The sequence below is a fragment of the Ursus arctos genome, unplaced genomic scaffold (assembly GCF_023065955.2).
Source record: "Ursus arctos isolate Adak ecotype North America unplaced genomic scaffold, UrsArc2.0 scaffold_18, whole genome shotgun sequence".
NCBI classification, from domain to species: domain Eukaryota; kingdom Metazoa; phylum Chordata; class Mammalia; order Carnivora; family Ursidae; genus Ursus; species Ursus arctos.
The window spans coordinates 39,222,790-39,244,015 of NW_026622852.1; the positions used below are offsets into that span (position 1 = coordinate 39,222,790).

Sequence of the window (21,226 nt, forward strand, 5' to 3'; positions counted from 1 at the left end):
AGCCTGAAGAACCAAAGTACATCTTGTTCTTGTTAAAACACTGAGTATAGTGACGGTGAGGGTCCCTTTCACAATGTATGTGTACATCAAATCATCACATTACACACTTTAAGTATCTTACCATTTTATTTGTCAATTATACCTCAATAAAGCTGGGGGGAATTTTTTTTATATTTTCAAAAAACGAGTATATACCAGTCTTCTCACTCTAAAAGTTCTCTACAGATTATCCGGTAAATTTCACTGGTATTTACTCTGACATATAACAATTACTTCCCAATACTGCCAAGCTCAGACCTCTCAGCTAAGCTTCAAACTCCAATTCCAGCTACCAGCTGAAAATCTCTGCCTCACACCAACAAGCCTCACTGGAAGAATTCTTATACTGTCACGTCCCATCTGCTAATGGCATCGACATGCCCTTTTCTTTTTTTGGTCCCCAATGGCTTTGCCCCCTTCTATTGGCCCAAGACTGACCCAAAGCATACCACCACTCTGCCACCAACCCTAACCGGTCGGTCACTCACACACAGCGCCTGGGCTTTCTACGCTTCCGTGTGGAATGAGCTTCTCAGCCAACCTGTGCACGGAGGCCAGTATCCTGCTGCAAATCCTGCCTCTCCTCCAAGGCACAGTTACTCTCTCCACCCTCAGATGCTCAGAGGGCACTTTGTTTAAACCTCAGTTTAAAATATTTATCAGCGTCTGCCCAATCCCAAGCATTTGTTTCCACGGCTCTCCATCTTTATGAGCTACTTGAAAGCAGGGACCATAATTTCTTGGTGGGTTTTTTATTATTATTATTTTTTATTTTGGTGTCCTGGGCCAAGCATAAGGACTTAACCATGGAAGTGCTCCAAGATTTCAGCCACGTGAAAGTGAATTGATAGGGTCTCAGAGAAAGTGACAAGGGAACCAGTTTCTGCTGAATTTGGAAGTCTGTTATCCTACCCTAGCCTTTGAACTTCAGGTCTCTGTGTCTCCTCCAAGGACAGCAAGCAGTTCTGTATGGAACGACAATAAAATACTGAATACAGAATGAATGCCTCATTTTCTTGATGGGACAATAACCCCGCTCCCAACAAATCACAGCCCAAGATGGCAAAGCAGCCCCTTCACAAAAGGCAATTCTGTTCCAGCTGTGAGTCTCCCTTGGCGGGAGCCTTCCACCCTTCCCGTCTGATTGCTGCCTTTGAGGAGGGGTCCTCGCTTAACACTCGCACCAGGAAACCTGCCTGGAAGAAGGAACTCCACCTGTCTTCTGTGTTGGAGTGCTCGATGGGCCTACCGCAGACGCCTTGTTTTCCACCTAATAAAAGCTTCGCAGAAGCCAAACACGTGCTCTGCAATGCCCCTCCTCCCCCCACCCGAGACCCAGATGAAGCAGCGTCCTTGTGAGAATGACATTCTCTGCAATGATACTTGTTGTCTCGGTTGTCACGCAGCTGGAAATAGTTTTCTTGTTCCCTGTTCATGACAGCCAGACAGTCATCGCTCTCTGATAGAAACCTCGCTGAGTAATACCATACTGCACTGATTCAAGAAGAGCCTCACGTGCTCCTGGGACTTCAAACGTCTGAGCCACGGTGGCAGCCTTCAGAACAGACTCTAGAGCAAACAGAGGCAGGAGCGAGGGTGTGCACACACACACAGGTGCCTGCGTGTATAGACTGACCTGCATGCACACACACAAATATATACACACACAAACAAGTTGGCAGATGTGTAGCAGCAGAAGTACGAGGACGGAAGGCCACGTAACAAACTGTGGACAAAGGAGCTACATCACATGCTTAAGGTTAAAGGGGCGGAGGGAGGTTATTACATTTACTTTAGACAAATCTATATTGTTTGAATCATTACAAAATCCACATCTTTTCATAAACTCTTCTGATGAGAACAATTTCTACTGTGTTCATTCCCTCAGTGATCTAAACAAGTAAAACGCACTAACAGCAAAGTACAGAGATAGTGTAACCTCAAAATAACTCCGACTCCCCCAGTGAACACTAGGTTTGGATTACTCTAGTAAATCATAAACTGAATATAGAAACTCAAACACAAGTTGGGTCACATAATATCCAAAATGAGGGCATCTGGGTGGCTCAGTTGGTTAACCGTCTGCCTTTGGCTCAGGTCATGGTCTCTGGGTCCTGGGATCAAAGCCCGTGTTAGGCTCCCTGCTCAGCGGGGAAGTCTGCTTCTGCCTCTCCCTCTCCCCTCCCCCACTGCTCATTATCTCTAATAAATAAAATCTTAAAAAAAATTAAAATATCCAAACCGAGATGGAAGCCAAGGTTACAGGTAAGACACAGCTGCATCTGTCTCCACACTTGAAACAAACAGGTAAATCTCAGCAAATCATTTCAAGTTTATGACAATGAGAATACCCGGCTCTGTCTCCTCCTGTTGACGAGGGAAAGGCTAACGTACCCAAAGCCACTGAGACTCAAATGGAAGAATAATTCAACGAGCATGCTCCATATTTGAAGCAACTTGCATTAAAACAGTATGATAGAATGAGAACTCCCTGAAAAGGAACCTTACACATCTTGTTTTCTACTGTTTCCCAGTATATGGTAGTGCGCAACAAATATCTATTGACTATGGTACAAATACATGAACAAATGAAAGATTAAATTAAGGAACAAGTAAAAGAAAACTAGAATTAGCAAGCAGATAATGTCAGGTCTTATTCACATTTTACAGATGTAAAAAAAGAGAAACACTGACTTACCCAATAATAACAAATCTGGAAACACAAAGCCTTTGATTCCCTCTATCTTGATCTCTTTTTTCCCTTTAGGTTCCTTGATTTATCTCCTAGGGTCCTTCCAAATCCCAACCCTTCAGCAGTCTTCCCTGACCACCACCACCACACCCCTGAAGGTCAGGTGTCCCCGCTCGGTGCTCCCATACGGCCACGCACTTCTCTCATTCATCTCGCTCATCACACCTGCTACACCGAATCACCTGTTACACCGAATCCGCTAACATGTCCGTACCTCCTGGAGGGCAGCAGTCCTGCCCGGACTCCCAGCACCGATTACCTAGCACAGTGCTTATAATACAGCAAGCAGTCACTTCAGTGCTGCTAGAGTTGAAGAGAACTTGTCTCCTCTGCCCCTGAATTGTTTCTCCTTCCAAAGAGCTGGGACCATCCTTCTGTTAGGGCAGATTTTCAAGAATGAAGGCAGCTTAGAGACTGGTCAAGGAGAACCACTTAAACATAGAGAAAGAAAACCCAGGATGACAGATTTACATGAAATCACATCTAGTCCATTGTTTTGAAGATCTAGTCCATTTAAGAAAATGGATAAAGGGAAAATTGCTACAAAGAAATGGTTCACAGTAGCACTCCCTACAGTAGTGAGTCCTAAACCTTCAGAGGTCTAGGCACCTATGATGGCCATAATGAACAAAATTCCCTTTAATAGTTTCAACCTGGGAAATCCCACCCCCCCCCACCCTGCCCAGAGAGATCCATGACCAGGTGTTGTGCGTCAAACTTTCTTTTTCTCTTTTAGAGAAAGAGGCTGGTTTTGAAACTCTTTTCCCTTATCTCCATATTAAATACAACAAACACAGCCTGATCTAGCTCATTCAGGCTTACACACGTTTGCTTTAGCACCGGACTAAAGAGTCTGCCCTGTCTATTCCAGCACTTTTTCAAAAACAGTACTACAAAAATTAAAAAAAAAAAAAACTATAACCTAAATCCATGCACACAGTACAACAGTCCTCCTTCAATGCTGAAAGAAATTTGAATTTTACATGCACTTCAAGGCTAAAGTTTCTATAGCACCGATCAGATGGCAGTAGCTAACATCAAAGTTATCAGGACAATTTTCTTTGCCCCATCTCCGTAAGTCAGTAATAACTATGCTACTTTGAAATCATACCAACCTGAAGGAAAAAATGTCAGGGCATTTAAATAAAATCACAATCCCCACCACCCTCTCTTTCTTCCCTCCCTAAGAACCAAAGAAACAAAAAAAAGTATCCTTCTAAGAAACAGAGTATACTAACCCTGGGCTCCTGCAAATTAACTGAACATGCCAAACCCAAGTTCCCTTGCAAAAGATAAAAACTGGTGGGAGGATCCTTCATTCAAATTGTATTCAGAAGATAATAAAAAGCAGCTGATCTAATCTCCTTTTATTAAGGCTCCTCGGTAGCCCAGCCTCTCCAGATGCAAGGCAATTAGAAGACTTAGCCAGACCAGCTCCACCTGTGACATACAGCTGAAAAGCCGTCCACTCCCACCTGTGACATGCAGGCATCGTGGTACGAGAAGAAACCGACAGAGCGGCCGAATGCCTCTCTCTCAGGTGGACCCCACAGAGATTCTTCCTATCCGAGAGGTTATGAACTAGACACCTCAGCTCTAGAGTTCTAGGGAGGAAAAAAAGCAGATGATCAGAAGGGAGGTTCTTAAAGAAGTATAAATCTACACCATTAAGCGACTCTTTTGGAATGACATTTAAAGGATTTTCTGGGGTGGGTCAGCCCTCACGGCTGTACCAAAGTATTGCTCTCTCCCCACCTCCTCTCTGGATCATTTCCTCCTCCCCTTTCCAAGGGCATTAGCCCCATTTCAAAACTAATAATAATTCTTTCTCTACTGTACGACAAATATTCAACCGCTGTGGTTAAATACTATGTATAAGATAAACAGGGTCAAGAATGTTGGTTGCCATTAGAGTCATGTTTAAATTAGCATTAACTAGCAGGCCCTTCCCTAAACAAAACAAAATGCTTTCTTGGTCAGCTCTGTGCCTGGAGAGTAATTTTTTAACTCACATGCTCAAAAGGCCTCACGAACATCATTAATTCCTGCTAAATTAAATTTCTCAAAAGACTACTATCAGTTTGGGAGGACTGTGGAGGAAGAAACTACGTATCGTGTATTCTATCATTTTTATATAATCTGGATAAGCCGACAGCAGTGCCCTGACATTCACGAGCCATGAGTTACAATGAAACGTAAAAGAATCAAAACTCAGGCCTGCCACACATTTCGCCCCTCACAATGCCCCCAGCAGGCATCACCATGGTCTTCCTGCATTTGGGGGGTTAATATTTAGCCCTTCCCAACCCCACGTAGCACAACTTCTTAAAATAACATCCAAGGTCCCCCCTAATTTACCGCCTGCTAACCTTCCACCCTTCGTTACCCCAGACTCCAACTCCATCTTCATTCTCCACCATTCATCTTTTAAGAGACGCATCATTTTCACCCTTCCAGGCCCTTCTGTGAAGTCTTCCCCAGAGTCAGAAGTTCATTTTCCATTCCTGAGCGTGCCAAGGGTTCTTGGATTCTGCAGCCACCACCTAGTTATGCAATCCAGCTACTATGTATTGAAGTTAGCTGCCTGTTTTCCCTCTGCACTGCCGCTCTTTCTAAAGCCTCCTTTTAAGCATCTTTGCATCTGTTTCTATAGGAGGAATTCAGTAATTGCTTATCCAATTAAAATTTTCTCCTTTTCTCCCAACTTTCTAAGACATCCATAATAGTTCTCCATGAGGTATTTAAGTAATAACGCAATGGGGGGGGGGGGGTAACATGATATGTAAAAACAAGAAACCAAATAGTATAAGGCCAGAGCAAACTTTGAGACTTTAAACCAAGAGCTTATGTTCCCAGTTTTATTACATCACACTTCACTTTTAAAATAAATCATGTTCCTCAAGTGTGTATGCATATGAGTACCAAAAAAACTAAAGGAAGACAAGCCACACATTAAGCACAGACATTAAAAACTTGACCTCAAACTTAATTTTAAGTCTTGTTATTTGCTGAACGCTTGGAGCTTCCCAGTGAAAATGACACAGTGTATTCTGCCCAGATTGCAACTTTCCTTACTAAGCATCTGAAATAAGGTTCTTGGCCCTAACAATCACAAACTTCAGACTGAATGTCATTATGTATCAAAAAGACCTAGCAAGTGAGAGTTTTACTTTCTTTGAATTTCCCAGTTGGTCTAACAGAACAGTTCCATTCAGTAAAGCCTTGAAAAAAAATCTATGGTATAATTTTTTTAAAAAATTTCTGTTTGGTAAATATTAGCTTCAAACAAAAATAGAAGTTTCCAAACACAAGTTGGTTGAAAGGGCTGCCCTACCCATCTCTGTATTTTTCCCCATCATTCACAGGGAAATTGAGATCTGCTGAGTGCCCACAGCACGGGGCAGCTGCTGAGCCTAAGAGACACTGATGCAAATGGGAAGTTGGGCAGGTCCCACGATAGAGATCACCCTCACTCCACATCACTTTTAAGGCTAAGCATGTTCACTCACTAGTAGAATAATGAAAGATTAACTGGTAGTGGGGGGAGTATTATTGATGCCCTTGTGGAGGAGTTAAGAAAAATAGAGGAAAATCAACCCCCAGGTCAAGGTCCCCCCCCCCCCCCAACCCCAGGAATCCCCTACTGCAGGTATTTTTTTTCTACCTTTGCCCTCTTGCCCTCTCACTTCCCTTCTGGAATAACCCATTCACACTTTACTCTTCCTACTGTTCTAGCATGGGATAACCAATGGCCGGTTTCTAATTACTTGGGGGAGCTGGAAAGAACAGCAAAGATCATTAAATCCATCCATTTTCCAGATGAGTACCGTGAGATGAAGGACAAGCTGACCTGACTGGCTAAGGTGGCACCGCTAGGGGACGTGGTGAGCACAGGGGCTCAGATTATGACAGCCCACTCTTCCCTCCCACCAGGCCCTTCATTCTGCCCATGCCTTCTCCCTCACGCACTACCTCTTTCTCGTTACTTAGTTTCTTTATCCTCAAATTAAACGGTGTCAAGTAAAACACAGCCTTATCATACTTACAATGCTAATCGTTATTCACAATTTTGCATTTGAGGCAAATGTGCTCACTCCTACCAGATTTAGAGAACCAAGGACAGAAACAACTAGATGTGTGCGTTTGTGTGTGTGTGTGTGTGTGTGTGTGTGAGAGAGAGAGAGAGAGAGAGAGAATGCAATTTAGTTCGGTCCAAACAGTCATAACTCCAGTATACACCCTTTTCCCTTGGAACTTACTCTTCTATTTGGCAAGGGAATCACCTCCTAGGAGAACTTAGGTTTCCCAGTGCAGTCTCCCTTTAAGCAGAATCGCAGGCTTTGAATCACAGACCACTGACTTCACAGTTATGCTTACACTGGGCAAATAATACTTATGCAAATAGGTGAAAAACACGGACTGTTAGAGCCTGAAGGAACAGAGGATTTTATCCTAATAACTGCAGTTACCTGTTTCCGATATTCAGGTTTGCAAATATGCACCTATTCCAATGCGAAACCGTGAAACTTTAACAAGCGAGCACTCACTGAAAACCCACATTTATGAAAAATGCACAGATCTCAACAAACGAGAAAAGAAAGAGAAGTAGCGATAGTAAGCAACAATCTCAGGCCCCAGACTGAAGGCAGCAACAAGTCCTGGATGCCGTCATCCCTTACACATCAAAAGCCAAATGGCAGCAAAGAAAAAACAAGAATAAAATTTATATCCATTCATAACAAACTAGTCCTACACAAACCAAACGAGCCTGTCGGTTTCAAAACCACCAACTCTAAGCCAGGTCCCTCCCTTGCCTTCAATTTCCCAGTTACTTGCTGAGCGTGTTTGTTAGGCGGCTGCACAGAAACTAAGTTGAAAGTCCGCAGCTCGGGAGAGACTAAGGAGTCGTCCGTGAGAAGCTAGTGGTGCGGGAGCTCCGCGCTGCTGGGCACGGGGAATCCTGGCGTTCCACGTCCACCCGGACCCGGCTTTGGGGTAATTTCGAGCCCTCCATCCCCTGCAAGCCTTCTCGTGCTCCCACCCAGACCCAGGTAACCCGCGGCCACCTACGTGTCACTTGGGCGGGTCCGGGCCGCAGACGCGGCACAAAGCGCGGGCCCCGGGGCGCACTGACCTGGCCGGGGGACGGAAGGGCCGGCGGCCCAGGCGGCTGCGGCAACTTCCCTCCCGGGGTTCGGTCAACTGGTTGGCGGCGGAGGCCAGGAGAGCCTCGCCTCCTGCAGGCCAGCTCGCAAGCGCGCACGCCCACCCAACGCCGACACAGGCGAGCGCGCGCGCGCACACACACACTTACACTCGCTCGCACACTCGCACGCACAACCACAAAAGCCTGTCTGCCCCGGGACAGTGCGAGCCGAGCGCGCCCTGCGGCGGCGCAGGCGACGCGGCGGCCACTGGCTCCGCGCCCAGGGGGCGCCGTCCCCCGCCCCGTGCCCCGCCCGCCCCTTTACCTGCGCCCGCCGCCGGCCCCGGGCTGGCCTCCCGCAGCGCGCTCGCTCCCTGCGGCCGGCGCCCGGCCCTCCGCCCGCCCCCTTGGCGGTCGCCCGGAACGGGGCCGCCCCGTGCGCCCACCCCCCCGGGAAAGCCGGAGAGGGCTCCGCGGCGCCGGGGCCCAGGCCGCCCAAGATCCGGGCAGCACTCCGCGGCGGACGGGGGAGTCGCAACCCGGGGAGCGCCAGCCGCCGCTCGGGCCGCCTGCTCGCGCTTTGGCGCGCTGGCCCGGGCGGCGGGGGAGGGGGCGCCGAGGGAGGGCCGAAGCCGCGGCGCGGACGCCAGCCTCCTTTCTTCCTCCGCCTTCTTTCTTTTCGGCCGGCTCCACGTAGCACAAGTCAGCAACTCCCGTACCCCCGACTCCCTCCCCCCTAGCTCGTTCCGTCACCTGGTGTGAAGCCCCGGGAGCCCCCACCCCCTCCGCGCCCCCTCCCCCATTCATTGCGACCTCCCCGCCCCGGAGGTAGGGCGGGGGCTGAGGGGCACCTAAGCCTCCCGTCACTATCTTACCCACCCCACCCCGCAGCCCCGCGTGACCCACCCGCGGCGGGAGATCTACGGCCGCCGGCTCGGATGCTCACCCTCCCGCGCTCACCTCAGCGCCCGCCAGCTTGCTGGGCTGGGTGGGCTCCCCCACACGGTGCATTCTCATTTTGTCGCTCTACTCTTCCCACTCGAAAAGCTCTGGAAAACATCGCGGGCCCGCAAAACCCCTGAAGTATGGCCTCTTTCGGAGTTCAGTTTCTCAACTTTGCAGAAGACACAAAGTTTCTCCCAGCACAGCCTTTCACGGGAGGCTGCAAAAGACCAAGCGTCGACTTTCCTGCTAGAAAGGTGCACACGGTTCTGTTTCTGGGTTTTCCATTGACTCGGTCTGCAGACCAAAACAAGTGTGACTGTGCTCCCCTAGGTCTCCTCAGCTAGGTCTCTTCCGCTTTCCCAGTGAAACTTTGCAAGTGCAAACTATCAGTTTTAGGAGAGTAATTAAGGGCGGGGAATGCACACCTGGAGGTGTGGGCGGGAGCGGCGCCGGACGAAGGCCTGGGGTTCGTTCTGGAGAAAGTGGCAGGCACGGAGGATGGCCCAGGTCCTATAACAACACCCAGTCCATCGGGGGCTTTCCAGCCGCGCCACCTCCCACCCACCCACCTCCCGCTTCCTACCCTTGGCTTCCCAGGATTTCCGGAGTTTTGGCAATTCTCTGCCTCTCGCTCCGCTGCTAAAGCCGCCACGCATCCAAAGTGGCTGTTTAGGAGTAAAAGCTGAGTGCGCTCTTGCCTGAAAGGGCACGTAGGAGACGGGGACAGCAGTGGGGCAGGGGGACTCGCTCGGCAGCACGGATAACTACGTCTGAGAAAGAAACGCACAACAGCGATGGGGGGCTGCACTGTGGCAGTCACCCGGTAATCTCGAGCTTTCGGAAAGGAGAGATCCCTTTAAACCGCAGTGGGCGGGGAGGGGAAGACTTCTTGTAAGGGATGGAAACTTTTCAAGCTAACTTTTCAAGTTAGGTATGCTTGTAACAGAACGTGACCATCTCCTGCCCGCGACTGCTGAAAACTTTGTGTTGCCCTGTGGTTTTCACAGGATGCTCAGGGCTAAGATCTGTCCGCTAGTCAATTACTATCTGAAGCAGTTTCTTTTTTTAAAATAATCTTTCAAATCCCCTTTCTTTCTCTTTTTCTTTCTTTCTTTCTTTCTTTCTTTCTTTCTTTTTCTTTCTTTTCTTTCTTTCTTTCTTTCTTCCTTCCTTCCTTCCTTTCTTTCTTTCTTTCTTTCTTTCTTTCTTTCTTTCTTTCTTTCTTTCTTTCTTTCTTTCTTTCTTTCTTAATCCCTACACCCAATGTGAGGCTCGAACCTAAAACCAGGAGGCGGAGTCCCACGCTCTAGAGACTGAGCCAGCCAAGCGCCCCCTTTCTAAAAAATCAACTTGAAGCGATTCCACTTTCTCCCCTTTCCTCCCAATTTATGATTTATTTTACAATAATCCACTTAAAATGTGAAAAATTAGAAATGTTAATGCATGCACAGTGCTAATATATTCATGCACAGCACAGAAATGCATGTACATACTCTCATCTCAAATAAGTGTCAATCTTAAACTATAAAAAAATATTACATTGGACAAATAGGAAAATATCCACTATAAAGTCTAAGTATAATACAAAGTATATATTGGTAAGAGAAGAAAACATCCTGAAAGGGTTTTGTTTTCAACCACAGCTCTACCCAACTCAGAAAATCACTTAGCTAATTTTCCTCTCTCCTTATTACACACTATTTACTGCTAGGTTTCTCAATATCAAAACTTTAATATCTAGTGAAAAGAATATTTTACATTTTTATTTAAAATAATTAAAGTATTATATTAATTTTATCAATAAACATTATATTTAATTTAAAAAGTATTTCAATGTTTAGCCCCTCCTCATAAATCGAAATGTTAATGAGTTTCTTGCCTACCACTCCCCTTGAATATTTTTGAATATATTGATTTTATCTCTTACCATCTTAAGGAATATTGCTGCTTGTGCTTTGATTATATATTAACTGCCTTAATATCTAACTGCCTACTCTGTGGTCCTCACATCAAATGGGGAGTTCTATCCACAAAGACATATGTATTCAAGAGTTCTAAGTTATTTGCTGTACAACACTTCATCTCCTCTTTATTTGGTCTACTGTGGCCTAAAATGAAATGGAGAACAAAATTCAAGGTCAGCCTGGACAGACCTGTCTTTCTAACAAGCGCAGACCTGTCTGAATGAGATTGCTCTTCCGCCAGCTTGAGGACAATAACTTTCAAATCAAATGTAGGTTGTGTGCCCAGTATAAAAGGAGCGAGAAAATGAAATCCAAGACAGAGTTCAATTCAGCACAGAGATTAATTCATCAAACCTAATACTGTGTTCCAAATGAGCCAGTTTTCTCCGCTGTAAAATGGGATAATAATGCTGGTGTTTTTATTTTATTGGGTTCTAAGCTGTCCTTACCAAAGTAAGGTAATATATTTGAACAGTCTTCTTAAAACATTGAAACGGGTGATGTTGTTTCAGCAAAGATGAACATGCCGTGATATACTTTCTTCAATGTTTTAACTGCCTGGGGCCCTCTTGCCGTTCAGGCCATTCCCTTTCCTGGTTAGTCATCCCAGTGCCTTCTGCGCTAACCTTTCTCTCTTATCCCCTACCAAGCAGTGTTTCTCTAGATTGGTTTCTTCAGATGACTTCAGCAGAGCTGAAGACTCAAAGGCAGCTGGTGCCGTCAAATGTGAGAAAAAATATTTTCAGCAAAATGAAGAGAATTTTAATGAGGAATATTTCAAGTACAGTTTACATTATTATCTCAAAGGATACTATAGACTTTGTTAGATTACCGATGTTATCTAGTGAGTGGTCCAAGAGCTGTAACTGAAGAAGCATTTAGGATGGAAAAACTGGCTGTCACTGCATTAGGCTCTATCATCCGCTCAGAAGGGATTGCTGGTCATGCCAGTTCTCTGCCTCCCCATGTTACCTTTCCTCTGGCAAAAAAGCCTTTGAAATTCTCTACAAGAGAGTAATCAAAACTATCAACAGAAAGATCTGTTGGAAATTTTCCCCCTGGTCAGTTAATGTAGAGACTGGTTCGAAAAATATATTTTGATGAAACAATACCCCGAGAGAATACAGCCTGTTGGGAAAGTTTTTGGTGCCTCTGGGCCATAGGTTTCGTCCTTCTTAAAATGCGGCATTTGTGGGACACCTGGGTGACTCAGTCGGTTAAGTGTCTGCTTTCAGTTCAGGTCATGATCCCAGGATCCTGGGATCAGCTCAGGTCATGATCCCAGGGTCCTGGGATCTAGTCCTGCATCAGGCTCCCTGCTCAGCGAAAAGCCTTCCTGCCACTCCCCCTGCTTGTGCGTGCTCTGTGACTCTCTCTCTCTCTCTGGCAAATAAATAAAATCTTTTTAAAAAGGGGGGGGGGGGAGCATTGGTGCCTCTCTGGTGTTTTTCCTTTGGCTGGAAACAAACCATTCTCCTTAGGAAACCTTTCTATTTTTAAAAGGCCAGCAGCAGAGGTGGGTGAGGCAGCCCAATTTAGTTTTTTTAAAAACGCTCTTGGGGGTAGAAGTGGCATAAGGAGTCTCCAGGAATAGGGAGGAGACGTTGGGGATTGTGTGCGCCACAGCCATGTGGGAGGGCTACCTGGCAACGAGATGAAAACCATCAATGGAGTGCCTCTGTGCTCACCTGCTTCTCATCACACGTTTCGCACGAATAGCCTGGCTAGTGTGAAGCAGATCGAGGACTAGCAATCCCTTTCCTGTAGTCTTCCTTACCCAAGTAAAAAGGCTTTGATAGAAAACAAACAGAGGAAAAAAAGAAAATGAAGAAGAAAAACCATGTGTCACATGTCTAATTTTAGAGCTAACAAGAGACCTATATACAAAGAAATCATAAAAAGAGTCATAAAACAAAAAAACCAACAAAAATAAGTAAATTGCTAATAAAACAGTGGAGAAAAAAAAGAAAAGAGAGACTATGAATGAGATTATAATTAGAGTTTCAGTAGAATTTTTTAATACTAAGAGAATAGTATAGTCCTATATCCTTTCTGAACATTAAAAAGTTAGCTAAAATAAATACTTCTTAGAAAAATATAAATTACAAAAACTATTGATTCAAAAAATTTAAAACATGAATATATTTATAACCATTAAATAAACTGAATTCCCATTTCTGAAGCTACCTACAAGAAAGCTCAAGGATTTAGGGGGGATTTAGGAAATCTTCATAGACAATCTCTATTCAAATGGTTTCAAAGATTAGAAAAAGAAGGAAAGCATCTCAATGATTTTATGAACTAATAAAATCTTGATACCAAAATCAGAAAAAAAAAACATAAAAAGGAAAATTATTAGCCAAATCTCAAAAGCATTAAAAAATGTTATATATGATGTTATCAAACCCAGTTCAGCAATGGGTTTTAAAAATATACTTCATAAGCACATCATGTTAACATCATAATGTAAGGATGATTTAATATTAGAAGATATAAAGTAATTTGCCATTCATTTATTTTTTTAAAAAAATCTTAGCAAACCAGGAAAGGAAGGAATTTCCTAAACACAATAAAGAGTTGCTACCAACAACCTAATTCTAGAAACATTATTCTTAATTTTAATTCATTTAACATTTTTCTATTAAAGTTAGCAACAAAACAAGGATAGCTTTTCCTTTTTACCATTTCTACTCAACATTGTACTGAAGCCCCTTGCCAATAACACACACACAGACACCCACAGAAATGAGAGGCTATAAGGGTCAGAAAACAAGAAAATATGATTTATAGATGATGTAGTTGTCTGCTAAGAAATTCAAGCAAATCTAATAAAGTAATAGAACAAGAGAGTTTACCAACATTGTTGAATAAAAGGTCAATATACAAAGAAGCCACAGCCCATTAGAGATTATAAATTCTCAAAGGTCTCACTCATAATAGCAATCTACTCCAAATTGTAACATAGGGTCTTTCGTAGACCTTGACAAAGTGATTCCAAAATTCATGCCGAATTGAAAGAGGCCAAGAATGACCAAGACAATTCTGAAGAAGCATTGGGAGGAAAAATTTTCCCTTCAGATATCAAAAGCTTCATATTGTAATAATGTGGTGTTGGTGCAGTGATTGGTAAATAATCTAATGAGCAAGAAAAGCAGGTTCAGAAACAGAACCACAAAGACCTGCAGGGTCTATTATGTCATTCAATAATCTAATGAAAGAGAATAGTAGGTTCAGAAACAACCATTCATATGAATGACAGATAAGTCAACGCAAATTAGTAAATCAAAGATGATCTGTTTAGTTAATGACGCTGAGATAATTAGCACTCTCTTTATATATTTTTAAAAATGGGATCCCTACCTCACACTGTAAACAAACTTAAGTTCTTAATGATTTTAAAAACAAGGCAACACCTCCAGATTTTTAGCATTTTGGGGTAGAAAAGAATTTCTTACACAAGGCGCAAAAAGCACAAACCATAAAAAGTGTCTGCTCTTTTCTGTCAAAAAAAAAATATGACTGATAGTAATATGCTGGATTCTTGTGCGTTCCCGTAGTTTATATGATGTCTGCTCCAAGCTTTGCAACGAGTAGTCCAAAGGATATGAACAGCACTGTGTCACCCTGGGCAAAAGTGGGGCAGAGGGTTTTCCTAAGTCACGTGTGTTTTGTTGTCTTTGTTGTTTTGACTTCATAGCCTACTATACCTTCTAGAGCAAGATGAAAGCAGCAATATTAGAGGTACAGGAGGCTCTGAAACATTTATGATGTAGACCCCTTTCAGAACCCAATCAAAGCTATGAAACTGCTCTACAGATAAATGTAGAGTATATATCTTGTAGCAGAGGCCTTTGACTATAATAATATCCTTTCTTGACTTCTTGGGTACCAGCTAGACTAGACTTCCCAGCTTCTCTTACAGGTAGTTGAGGCCACATAGCTGAGTTCTCTCCAGTAGAAAATGAGCATAAGTGACCTCTGCCTGATCTGGACTACCTATAAAATTCCCTTACATGTGCTTCCTTATTGTCTTAGTCCCTCTTGGTTGACTGGAATGGTGATGCCCACACCAACCTTGGAGCCACGGGTTGAAAATGATAGGCAACCATAAGTCCTGACACCTTAGTGTCCATATGAAGGAGAGCTTATCTACTGATGTGAACACCCTCTCTGGACTTTTACCTGAGAAAGACATTTCTTGTTCTTTGAACCAATAAATCTTGGGAATCTATCGGTTAGCTTGGCTTAACTAATATATATACTCACACACATTTTGACTGTAATGTGTGTGCAGGTCAATGACACCTGTGGATTGATCTGAGAAAAGGAGAAATTCTGATGTACTGCCTTCTGGAGTGGGCACTCATCAAGAGTGGGCAACTTAGAGATGTTATACCTTTGCACAAACTCTGCTCAGTTAAGCACTGATTACATTTAACTGAATGGCTCCACCAACATATACTCTGCCAGAAGCAGAGACGGGGTAAATTCCAAAGGTTTAAAAAAAAAAAAAAAAAACGGACATGAATGGAAGATGAATGAGTGACACCAGAAAAAAACTGACATACACAAAAATATGAATGAATCTCAAAAACACGCTGAACAAAAGAAGGCACACGCAAAACAGTGTATAGTCTACGATTTCATTTCCATGAAGTTCTAGAACAGGCAAAACTCATCGATGATGTTAGAAACAGAACAATCATTGCCTAGGGAGTAGAGACTGACTGAATTCCTTGGGTGAAGGATTTGTCTTGTATCTTGCTTTCTGTGGTGGTAACATGGGTGTATATAATTACCCAGACTCATTGAACTGAACATCTAAGATCACTGTAATTTATTGTTTGTAGATTATGCCTAAATAATATATTTGTAAATGCAAGTGAAATTATTTGGATCTATCCATACTATCCATACAATAATACTCCTAAAACAAACATGGAATAATGCTCCACCATCACATTCTCTGGGAGCCACTGTTGTGAGTAAACACATATATACGCCACAACACCTAAGAGCAGAAAGTGATTATATTCCTATGTAAAACCAAGACATACAACAAACACTTCCAAAGAAAAATTAATTTTATGATAAGTCAATAGATTATTCCTAGATATAAAGTCTGTGATTTTCCATAGCTAGTATCCTAATTCTGTGTAACCATAGACTATATTTCCATAATCAATATTTTAGAGTTTCTTCTGCCCTTAGTGGGATATACTAATTATATGACAAGACTACATTTTAAGATTTTTAGTCAATGTTTTCTTTTCCCTGTATTTCCATTTTCCTCCCTCTCGTTGTTGAATAGTCATATGCTCTGTGCTCATTGCCCAGGAAGGTGTGTGGCAAAACAGAGAACAAAAGAGCCAAAAATCTTTGCAGAGAGCTTAAGCTCTTAGGATAAAAGGATTTACAGGCATGGAGTGGTTTGTACAGACCTGAAAGAAAAACAATACTCTTGGAGTAGGAGAGCGACAGAGAAAGGTTTGTGTATCTCAGGAACAGAGGGCACCTCTGTCCTTCTTCCTAGCAAATGTTCCAAGCAAGACCCTTGAGAAAAAAGTCAAGATGTGTTTAGGTAGAGGGGACCTAGAATAGCTTAGTAACAGATGCTCATGTCTCATGGGTGGCATAGCAACAGGGGACTTGGACAAACGAGGTCTCAGAGGCAAGCTCTAAAGACCAATGGTAGATGGGCCCTTCCAACACACTAACATTATACAAAACTCTGAAAGGGTGACCAATCTGGATACATGTGTATAACTAATTCCCTAAGAATGGAAGAAAACTCCAGAAGAACTGAGCTCATGCTTTCCCACCAACCCTGAAGAATGGGAGATCCAGAGTTAGAATTTAATCTGAAACATAGAAAAATACTTGAATATCTAAGTTCACTGACTGAGATTCACACCCACTGTATTAGTTTGTTAGAGGTGCCAGAGCACAGTAGTACAGTCTTGGTGGCTTAAACAACAGAAATGTATTGTTTCACTGATCTGAAGGCTAGAAGTCCAAGATCAAGGAGTTAGCACAGTTTCTTCTGAGGTCTCTCTCCTAAGCTTGCTGATGACAGTTTTTTCCATACGTCTTCACTTGGTCTCCCCTCAGCCTGTGTGTGTCTGTGTCCTAATCCCCTTATAAGGACACCAGTCCTTTTGGACTAGGACCCACTCCTATGAACTTCATTTTATCTTAATTACCTCTTTAAAGGCTCCATCTCCCAAACAGTCACTGTCTGCAGGTTAGTACTTCAACAAAAAATTGGGGGGAGACAGAATTCAGCCTGTAACACCAACTAAGGTTGGAGTTCTTATCCATGATTGCTAAGAACACTTGGCCACCTCATGTCGGCACCTTAGAAAGATTACAAACTTTAGACTAGGAATGAATTTGATACAAAATGTGGCCACAACCTCGGGAGGATTACTATGCAGACAAGAGGTAACCTCGCAGAAGTCACTGCTAGTTTGCACGATACAGATGGACTGTAAGGAGTTTGAAACAGTAATACAGAACACTTTAAAACTCCTGGGACAATGTAGTATGATCAGAAGGAAGGAAGCAATAGCTGTTGAGCCTTGATAGAATTTGCTGATGAGGTTAGCTTATCTCCAATTTCCAAGAAAAGATCTAAAACAATATCTGTGAAAAGTTATCTTTAAAACCCGTTTCTGGGACTTTAAGTTTCTGAAAGATTAGCAACAATAACCATAGCTGGACTTCCTCCCAGAGCGAGAATGGCACTGACTTGTAGAAATGTAGACCTAGAGAGCGTGAACTTAACCCATTCGGCACAAGTTTTGTCAAGTGTAAATTATCTTCAGTCTCATAATCTATTCCAAGATGGAGTTCAATGAACATGACCCTCCCCCCTCCATAATTCCTCTGACTCGTAAAGGAGAGGGAAGAGGTAGAGCTTCTTTACTTCTCCCCAAGCCGGAATGCTGAGCCAGCCTTTGTCAACAGCACCATGGACGCATGAATGAAGTGGCCACGTGGCAGAGAAGGAGGCTACAGACTCCCACTTACCAAAGCTGACCTCTCTGATGCTGCTTCTAAATGTCCAAACTGCCAGCTACAAACACCTACTCGAAGCCCAAGAATGGACATAAGCACAGATCAACTCTGAGCTCCTAGTACGGACCATTTCTCAAGGAGACCAACTGGCAACTTAGTGGCACGTTGACTAGGTTGAGCCTCTTCCGTGCTAGAAGGGCTGTGGCTCATTTCCACAGGAATAAACATCCATTCTGGATATGGCATTGCTGTTCCTGCCCTCAGGGCCTCGGCTAGCATCACTCTCCGGATCTTACGGAATGCCTGATCCACAGGCATGGAATCTCATACAACAGCAACCAAGGCATTTAATTTACAGTGAAGAAGGTGTGTCATACGGTCTTATCACATAAAGCCCCACCCAGAAGCTTCCTGTGGAGGGATTGAGAAGCTGCTGAAGAACACAGCTGAAGTACCAACTTGGAGACAAGACCCTGCAAGGATCGGGAACTATCTTTCAGGATGCAGTATATGCATTGGATCAGAGAACTTAATGTGATGCTTTATCACCAACAGGAAAAATACACAGGTCCCTGAAATTAGAGGGTGCAAGAAGTAACCCCACCTACCATCACTGTCGATGACCCACTGTGGGACTTTGTGCTTCTCTCCATACAATTCAGGGATCTGCAAGATGGAGGTTCTGTATTCTTATCAGGCCTAAAAGTCTTACAGCAAAAGTCTCATTGAACTACAAGCTGTGGTTTCTGCCTGGGCAGTCTGGGGCCCTGGTAGAGACCTGTGTGTAGAGACCAGGAGACAAGGCGTTGTGACCGTGAACAAACATAGCAAATGAAAAAGAACATGGTTACCCAGGACACAGAGCCCTGAGGAGCGAGAGTTTGAGTCCCACCATGAGGTGCGTTATCAAGACTGGTGGACCTGTTAGCTGAGGACGAGGGGATTTAGAAGGTGTAAGGGGCAGGGGACGGAGGAGTGGGGGAGCAGCTAAGTACCAGTTGTGGCCCTGAGACAAACAGCAGTGATAAGGGTTATAGTTGGTCCCCTTCACCTCCCTCTTCTAAGTTTATCTTCAGGAAGAGAGGCCCACCTGACCCCTGGAGGTACTGCTACCGCTACCAGTTTGCAGAAGGGGATCCACGCAGAGCACACGTGAAGATGCTTCAAGAAAGAACTCACTGACCAGCTGCAAAGAACATCCATGGCTTTTAGCACTTTCAGGGTCCTCTGGGGCTTTTCAGGTGAGGCCACATTCTTCCCAGGACATCCCTTCAGCCAATGAAGGAGCAAAGTGATAGCCAAGAATATGGTCATCTCATGGTGGGCCATGGCCAATGACTGAGCAAGGGGGTGACACAAGTCCCAGTGTGGGACTGCTCTGATGGACCGTCTTTGTTCCCAAGATCATATCCCACCTGCAAAAAACTGTTGGTTCTGTATCATGGTCTGATGCCTCCCCTTGCCCTGTCCTGCTTCTCCACCTGTCCTTTCATAGATGTTACTCCCCAACGAACTCTCTGCACTCCCAACTCAGCCCCAGCACCTACTTCCCAGAGAACGCAACCTGTAACAAGTATATTCCATAGTTACCGCCTTTATAAAATTAGGTTATACTTATCTTTAAATAATTGTCATGTAATACTCACTTCGTTGAGATTTTAAAATTGCTTTAACTGGAATTGTTAAGGTATTTATCCTTTTGTTTATCCTAGTACTATAAATTAATATTTAATTTTTTTAATGATTTGCTTTGCTAAAGGTCTTTTTTTTTAACTTTTCACAAAAAAAATCGATCTAGGATCTATTTATCACTGTTATTCATTTTCTGCCGAGTATCTCATTAACTCTTTTGTTTACAGTGAAGTCCTTCCTAGTGACTTCCTTGCATTTATTCTGTAACTCTCTTTAGTTTCTGGTGCTGAATGCTTAATTAATTTATTTTATTCTTTTAATGATAACTTTTAAGTGCTGTCAACCTGAGACATGACTCAGTCACTGGGACTAATTTTTACACTTCTCAACAAGGCTCTTATGGGATGTATATGTTGTAGTCTTTGCCTGTCTCTGAACGTTTTCTGTTCTCTCCCAAAAAAGAAAAATAGAACTACGTTGTAACCTAGAAACCCCTTCAAATCTACAAAAATAGGTCTTTATGTAGTAGGTTTACAAACCTTTAGTAAATAGGTCCAGGAGAGTTCTCTTCTACTACATAGTTAATTGTGACTTTGCTTCCTTTTTCTTTTTTTTGGTCTCCTTCTGGAACAGCCCCATCCATACACTGGCTCTTTGTTCCCTATTCTCCATTCACTTACTCTCTCATCATTTTTTATCTCTTTGCCTTTTCTCCCTGCATCCTAGGAGAGCTTATAACACGGAAATCCCTGTTACTGATCCTATGATCCATAGCATTTTTTCTCTTTAATCACTCCAATACAGATCTTATTTACATTGAATTCTAAATTTGCTTGCACATCTCCCTTATCTTCCTTCTTCTTTTTCATCTTAACCAATTATATTTTTAAAAAAACTCTTGCTGTTAAGACTTTATATCAACCTGCCCTTCTCATAACTCACTTGTTCCCATTTCTTAAAAACTCTTCTTTTTACACTCTGTTACATATACATGCCTCGGTATCTAGAACTTAGTAAATACTTGTTGGATTCATTAAGTTTAAGTAAATGAACGAACCTTTGACTGTAGGTCAAGTTCCAAAGCAAAGGGGAAAATAATATGCTAACAAAATTGGCAGGTCATTCGAGTAAAAATGAAATGTCATTAATCTCTGTTTCCAGTGTTATTCAAAATCAGTTTTTAAGGTACAGTAAGAGAATGATCCAGTATTTAATTTCAATCTGTTTAGAAGTAATAACTTGATTATTAAGACTGTATCCAGCCTATGTAACTGGGCACCTCTTTTTTAAAAATTGCCTTGAAGAAAAATTTATTTCTGAGATGTTGAAATCTGCCCACCCTCTTGTGCTCTACAAATATATTTGCAGCTCCTTCTTTTTGTGTTCTCTGGGGAAAAAAAAAAAGTGAATTTGAAACACTAACAGTGGAACAGTTAAAAAAAAAAAAAAAAAACCCTCTTCTGGTAATATTAACCACCACAAATGGCCAGGGTAAACTTCCTTCATGAAAGCTTCTTGCCTAGAAGTGGGATTGGGTCATTATGTCTACACAATAACCGCCCCTACAAACAACATATGAATGCCAGATGGTTGGAACTGTTCCATTAAGAAACTGATGTTTTCATTGTTTGGAATTTGATTTTGTAGCTTTCTCCATATAGTGATTTGATTGCAGCATTTAGAAGCCTTGAGAGCTTTCCCATAAATTATTCCACCCCTAGAATATGA

The 21,226-nt window shown here is 43.2% G+C and overlaps 1 protein-coding gene and 1 long non-coding RNA gene across 14 annotated transcripts in view; one reads left to right on the forward strand and one right to left on the reverse strand.

Annotated features, from left to right (window-relative positions):
- The window catches only part of LPAR1 (lysophosphatidic acid receptor 1), a 128,071-nt gene extending 118,363 nt beyond the window's left edge, over positions 1-9,708 (reverse strand). For 2 of the 12 annotated variants that reach the window (XM_057313670.1, XM_048223069.2), the window contains exon 1: positions 4,267-7,716. The gene's annotated coding sequence lies outside the window, so the exon portion shown is untranslated. Of the gene's footprint in view, positions 1-4,266; positions 7,717-7,861; positions 8,200-8,262; positions 8,453-8,897 lie in introns of those variants that run through there. The other 10 variants (XM_048223059.2, XM_048223056.2, XM_048223055.2 and 7 more) reach the window with 10 other exon arrangements.
- Positions 7,544-21,226, forward strand: part of LOC113260325 (uncharacterized) — a 48,611-nt gene continuing 34,928 nt past the window's right edge. For both annotated transcript variants that reach the window (XR_007190913.2, XR_008959949.1), the window contains exon 1: positions 7,544-7,842. This is a non-coding gene — a long non-coding RNA (uncharacterized LOC113260325). The remainder of the gene's footprint in view (positions 7,843-21,226) is intronic.